Here is a 6,989-nt window from a genome sequence, read left to right as displayed (position 1 = left end):
GGAGGTGGTATTAGAAGAGGCCTTTATTCTGGGCAGGACTAATGGGTAGGATTCTGGCAGGAGGAGAGGAATGGTGGGCATCCCCAGCAATGGAAACATTAATAATACTCATGAAAATAGGAAAGCCGAGGGCAATTTCAAGGAATATGGAATCTGGCTGGAGGGTAGAATAGGTAAGATGGAGAAATGGTGAAAACAAACCCGAAAGGAAGTCTGGCCTACAGTCTGGAGAGCTTGGGCCTACTTTGGTAGGAATTGGGGGCACCCTGGAGGTTTCAGAGCAGCTTGGTGACGTGATGGAAGAGGGAGGTTGACAGGCGTGTGTAGATGAAGTGGAATGGGGAGACCAGGCTGGCACAATAATCTAGGTGAGAGATAATGAGGACAGGGGTGGTGACAGCTACCGTCTAAGTCTTTAAAGAATTGGACTTAATGGAGTGTGTGTGGGAATGGGGTTCCTGATTCCCTGCCAGTCGCCCTTCGCCTCATGACCTTCATGCAGAGAGGAGGATGAGTGTTGCCTATTCTTGAGGACACTGGTGGAGCAACTTTTGAGTTACATTAAAGGAATCGCTAATTGGAATTTGGCTGGCATGCATGACTGGAGGGTACATGACTAGTGCCGGAGGGAAAAATCCCATGGAAGAAAGCCAAGTTTAGAAGGAACCTCTGCAGTTCTTGTTCTCAGACGGCCCTACTTAGGTTAACAACAGCCCTCCATTAGGCTAGTAGGCGTCCAACTTGCCCCATTCCATCGCTGACTTTGAACTTGGCCTACCTGAACTCCCGGTGGCTCCTCCCTCCAGGTACTCGTACCACACCCAGGAGACCACACTGGCAAGCATATTATTTGTCACTCAGCCCATGTAGGGAATGCAGCGCAAACACTACGTCTGAGGTCATATCATTCCATCGCGTTAATCTCCCTGATAGCTCTCATCATCACCTATGAAATCAAATCTATACTTCGCAGCCTGGCATCTGCGGCCCTTCATGACCTTGGGCATCAACATGGTGTGATTGCTGCAAGCTTGGGCTCCAGAGTCAGATGACCTAGTTTGGAATTCTGGCTCTGCCACTTACTTAACCTCTCTGAGCCTCAGTTTTCCCTTACCTCTCAAGCTGGGTTGTAGTAAAGGTCTAAAGAAGTATTACATGTAAAGAAAAAGGACAGAATCTGGCATATAGTAAATGCTCAGTAGCTGACATCCATAGTAACAACTTAGCCCCCAAACCTGCCCTTCCTACCACACTTCCCCACCTCCATGCCTTTCTTCCTACTCTTCCCTTTGGGTGGGATGGCCTCTTCTTCCCTCCAATCCACAGTTCCCGAGATCAGAATTCCACCCATCCTTTCCGGCCCTGCTCAGATGCTGACGGCACCAGGAAGGCTTCCTGCATGCCCCTCCGTGGTCTTGTTTCTGTGTGAGAGTCCATGGTACTTCTCGTTAGCGTTAGAGAGCTGCATCTGATCTGCCTCTAGAACGTGAACTCCAGGAGCGCGGGGATTTTTATCAGTTTCATTCACTGCTATATCTCAACATCTAGAACAGCATAGTATTAGGCTCCTACATTTGTTTTTAAAAGCATCACTGCCTACTAGGTAGTGTGCTCTTTGACGGCTTGTTACCGATTTCTCCTATAGTTTCCATATTGTCCTTGTGAATTCAACGTGCTGAACTATGGCAGACGAATTATGAGAAAAGAGGTCTGCTCAAAAGGGGAGAATGGGAAAATCCTGGGAGGCAGAAATAGCAATCATTCATGGGGAAGTTTCACCTTCTTTCACATTCAAGATGATAGTGATGAGTTAACTAAAAACGCAGAAAAGAAAGTGAGATTGCGGGGAGCTTTATGGCTGTTACAGGAAATGGCTGTAACCTGGGTCTCGTCCTACAGATGAATTAAGCTCAGCGGCTTAGGCCACATCCACAGCTCGGTTTGTTTGAGAAGTGTTCCATTGAAGTTGATGGTTAGATCTTATTTACAGGTCTGGATTTATAAGGTTTAGCCAATTATGCAACAGAGACAGCAAAGGACCTATCCTGAAACGTCCATTTCTCTGTCTCCCGGAGAGCTTCGCAGACCCTCTGGGGACAGCAATTCACCATTTGGAGGCCCCGCCCAGGGCCAAAGCTGGTGGTCAATAAATATTGGGTAAATAAATGAGTGAATGAAGCAAAGAATAGACCCTGGAAGGATATAAAGCTACTTTTGAGGCCTCCCACGTTTGCACTAATACTTTCCAATTGTACACTTTTTGAAGAATAAATGCTATTAAGCATTATTGAATTCGTAATAGTGTTTTGTGATTTTGAATTTTTCTTGATGGACTATTATCACGGGAGGGGCTCTGCAAAATTTTCTATTGTTCAAAAACAATCCTCCTACTTGAGAAGATTGGAAATTTGCCCTAAGATGCTTCGGAAACCACTTTTAGCAGAAAATGTTTAACACCTTCTTGGCAGAGCTCCTTGTGTGCGTCACAAGCTCACTGCCGCCCTTTCTACTTTCAGCTGGTCAGGAAGTTCTCATGCCACGCTCCCTCAGAGCCGATTCACACGACGCAAACTGTTTTTATTGCATATTATCTCCCCAGTTGTCTAGTCCAGATTCTGCTTCCTGACTACAACATTCTACTGTTACTTAAAGCTCAGATCAGCACAATCACAATTTGAATGTGGTCCAAAAGCAACTTTTGGTCCTTAATCAATTGCCACAAATTTTAGTATTAGACGAAGCACCAATAATGTGTAACCATCTGTTTTAGATTGTGCCAAAATCTCACTGAAAGTATGCCTTCTTCTAGAATAAGCTTCTCAGCAGGAATTAACAAAAAAAAAATTAGTCACTCTTCTTCACTATAGGGCTGGTATATTTAATAAGGAATGTGGCAATTTAGTTTATTCTGCTTCAAAGCAAGTTGTCAGTTGTAAGTTATTCTACTGACATTTTGGTCTGAGCCAGGCACTGGCTTTGCTCTACCAGAAATAACTTTTTGATAAATCCCATTGCCTCTTCTGCTTGACTTGACTTACATAAATCAGTGTCCAGTGTCACAGCTAAGTACCTGCTCAGCTATAAAGTCTTTCATTTGGGTTAGGAAAGAGGACCTATACTTAACTCAGAATTCTCAGCTAACAGGCAATTTCAGCAACACTTAGGTGACATTCAGTCGGAAGACGGCACCTCTTAAGATTGTGGGGGGCCCACACTTCCTAAGAAAGTTCTTTCGTGAAGCAAAAAGTCCATGGCTGTAACTTGTGGATAAAGATTCCACAGTGAATCTGCATTTATTATTATTTTTTTAATTCAGCAGTATTAAGCGACTGTGGATCAGGACTGTGCCAGGAACGGCCACTCAGAGACAATTAAGACATAGATTCTGGTTCTGAGGAGCTCTCTGTCTGGCAGGCGACATGGGTGTGTGTGAAGAATGGATGGCATATATAAAATTACAACACAGGGACAAATGCTACAGCAGAACTAAGTTCAAAATGAAATGGAATCACTAAGAGTGGCGTAATCTTCAGAGGTGCTCAGGGAAGGCGTCACAGAAACTATTTTTGCCGAGCCTGGGACAATAAAAAGGAGCTTTCCTGGAGGACAAAGGTGAGGGACATGTGGATGGAAAACAGAAGGCAGGGAGAATCATCCATGCAAGGACAAAGGGAAGCCTAAGCAGAGCGGCCAGGGCCCAAGTGAGGATCAGCTGATAAGAACGGACAAGTAGGCCAATGTCAGATCGGGGCCTTGGATGCCAAGCTAAGGAGCTAAGACCTCGTCAGGTGGATCCTGGGAGGTGACAGGATTAGATCTGCTTAGGAAGGAGGAGGGCTTGGAGCAGTCAAGTGGTAGGAGACTATGGTGGAGTGGGGACTGTTGTGAGGGAGTGGCTGTCCCAGAGGCTGATGGGAACAGGGTGGGCCTGCTTGGGGCCCACCAACCCAGAGATAAGCAGGTGCTGCTGGTCCAGAGACCCACAATCTCCTGGAGATAAACACCAGAGCAGTGGTCAGGGGGCCCAGATAAGCCCTTGGCCTTTGGAATCCCTCTCTAGATTATTTACGTTCAAAATTTAACACCCAGGGCACCAGCAGGTAGAGTGGTGTTCCCTCTGGTTGTTCTGAACCCAACAGAACACGTGGCGCCCAGTGGAGCCCAGGACTCTGGCTGCTTGGGTTTGAATCCTGTTCTGCCGTTAGTGTCCTCCTGCAGGACCGGGACAGCGTTAGCACCTACCTTGCATGGTCAGCCTGTGGGTGAAGAGTTAATCCACGGAAAGCACGCAGCAGGCCTGGGTAAATGTAAGCTCTGTTAAGGAGGGAGCAGTTGGTTGGTTGTACTACTTGAAATTGAAGCTGCCCTGGTGGTAAGGAGGTGGGGGTGGGGTCATGCTCCTTTTCCTGCCCATTTCTTGGAGTAGGCCTTGATGGCACATCTGCCAGTTTGAAATCATTGGACTCTCCATTCCTGGGGTTAATTTCCACATGTATTTCCTGAACCTAAGGAGTTCAAGAAGGGTTAGCTGCTGATGCCACACCTGGGGAACAGTCTCTGGATGGAGCTTCTATTTCTTCAAAGAGAGCAAAGTGCAAGAACCTGTGGGGTATCCAGTCACCCACCACCTAAAGGCACCAGAATAATTGGGCCTAGGTCTGTGCTCCCCAGCATCAAAAGCCATGCTCAGTGTCCTGCAGGAGCAGAGGGGCAATTGTGCAGATCCTATCCTCAAACACAGACATCCCTGTTGGCCCGGGAGTAAGGGCCTTGAGGGGTTTCCCTGAGGGGAAAAAACATCTCCCCAACAGAATAGGAAGCTGTCATCCTTTTCTGCTGCATGAGATGTCCTGGAAGAAAACTACTTCATGGGACTGTTATGAGCAATAAACGAGTGAATGCAAGTTAAAGTATTTAGCAATTTAAGCATTTGGTGAACCTTTGCTTAGAGCTGTTATTTTTAGTCCATAATCCCAATTCTTCTCACACCTATTAAAGTAGGTATGGTGTTCAGTGGGTTGAGCGGGTGTTCAGAGCCCAATAAATATATAAAACTGCAGTAAAAAAAAAATTCTCTCCAAGAAAAATTCTCTGTATCCTCATATTGTGAGTAGACAAAAGATATTTCACACGTTATGACACACTATATAAGTGGGGTAAAAACTAATACTTTCTAGTTTGGTTCAAGGTCACTGCTGTCATTTCAAAGCCTGTCATTTCGACTAAGCCAGATCCTGTAGGAATTCCAGCAGTGTTACCGATGTGGCATCCATCCTAGGAGTGGAATGCTGTGCAGTTGAGGATCTTTTCAGAGAACCCTAACAAGTGAGATTTTATCACAGCATTGCTGACCCCAAATTAACAAGACAGGGGCAGCTCTACCAGCAGCCTTTAGCTTCTATTAATAAAGGTTAGCTGTTACATTAGGCAGACCAGTCTACTCTGGGGAGTAACTAGTATCTTATTAAGTTATAAATATATTTAATGGCTTTAGTACTGGTTTCTTATTTTGGAATATGAAGAAGAAAAAAGTAGAACTCATAATCACCAGAGTCTAAGTAAAAAGCCACTATTTTTTATAACGTCTATTTACCTACAATACTGCCTATGAATTGCCTTGTTTTTATAAAGCCCACACACTCCCTCACTGCGACTCTCCTGTAATTGCATCAAGCTACCTGCAATCATGTAACTGGCTTATCAGTTTGGAAGAAATTAAAAGTAGTCCAAGATTATAAAACCAAACTGTTTGGTTTTGATTCAAAGCAGTCAAACCAGTTCAGAAAAAGACTGTGAGACTTCTCTCCACCCTTACTCCCCTTCTGGTTTCTCATTAAGGGAAAAAATGCCATTTGTGCCCATGTTCATTCGCTGAACTCTAAAAATAGAACACTGACCAAGTTTTCTTTAAAGAACACAGAGTTGGAAGGGCACAGAGTCCTTATCTTTCACTTTCTGCACTGAGAAAGAACATACTTAAAACCATTTACCAAATAATGACTGTTACATCAAGTCCAAGCTTACCTCATTTCCTGTTGCTGACCTGCCAACTGGTCCATTGACTGTGGGCAAATTCTAGAGCTGTGCAGCCTCCAAGCTGCCCAGGCACGGACACTGTCTCAAGGAATGCTCTGGGGGTTTGGTGGGAAGCAGTCCCTGAACCGACTGCGGGGAAAGCTAAATAAACTGCACAGGTGTTACATGCTCCATCTGGGTAACACCCTTCACATCCCACCTCCTTCTGTTCCCAAATACAAACGAGCCACTTCATCTTTCCCTCTCCCGATAAGGAACACAGCGCTTCTCATCTTCACACCCTAGGGCTCTCCACCCCCGTGGGAGTTGTGTGGAGACCCCTGCTTCCTCGATGGGCTGGACTGCTGGTCACCAGGGACCTCAGCAGGGCACCCAGGAGGGGTGAAAGTTGGGGTCAGAGGGGTCAACATGCCACAGGGCCTGAGCTGTTTGCCCTTGGTCAGGATGGACAGACTCCACCTCAAAAAAAGGCTAGAAATGATTCTTCTGGACTTATTCCCATATAGAAAATGGCTAAGCTAGCTGAGGCAATCTGTAGTTGGCTTCAAAATCAGCAATGGGGAGGGGGAAAAAACCTCACAACAAACAGTGGTAACAGAAGGTTTGTGTGGGAAGATGGTGAAGTTTGGTCTAAAACAAGCAGTGTCTCTGGTAATGAGCCGTTGTTAGGAAATACGTGGAGCCCTCAGTGCCTACAGCACTTTTAAAGAGCACTGTTGCTGTCTCTCCAAGAGTTTTTTTGGGGGGTGAGGGGGGCTGAGCAGGGGAAGGCAAAGAGAGGTGAGGCACAGACCCACCTAAACGGCATGGGGGCATTTCAGAGCAGTGGACAAACCACCTCCATGTGTTGTAGCCATGAAGCCCTGCGCTGGAATTCCACTCCACGCCGTAGTCACTGTAGCACTTTTGGTAACACATCTACTGTCTCTGAGTCACAGCAGGCTTGTATGTGA

This window comes from Equus przewalskii, chromosome 26, assembly GCF_037783145.1.
Source record: "Equus przewalskii isolate Varuska chromosome 26, EquPr2, whole genome shotgun sequence".
In the NCBI taxonomy this organism is placed as follows: domain Eukaryota; kingdom Metazoa; phylum Chordata; class Mammalia; order Perissodactyla; family Equidae; genus Equus; species Equus przewalskii.
This window is presented reverse-complemented; position numbering follows the sequence as displayed.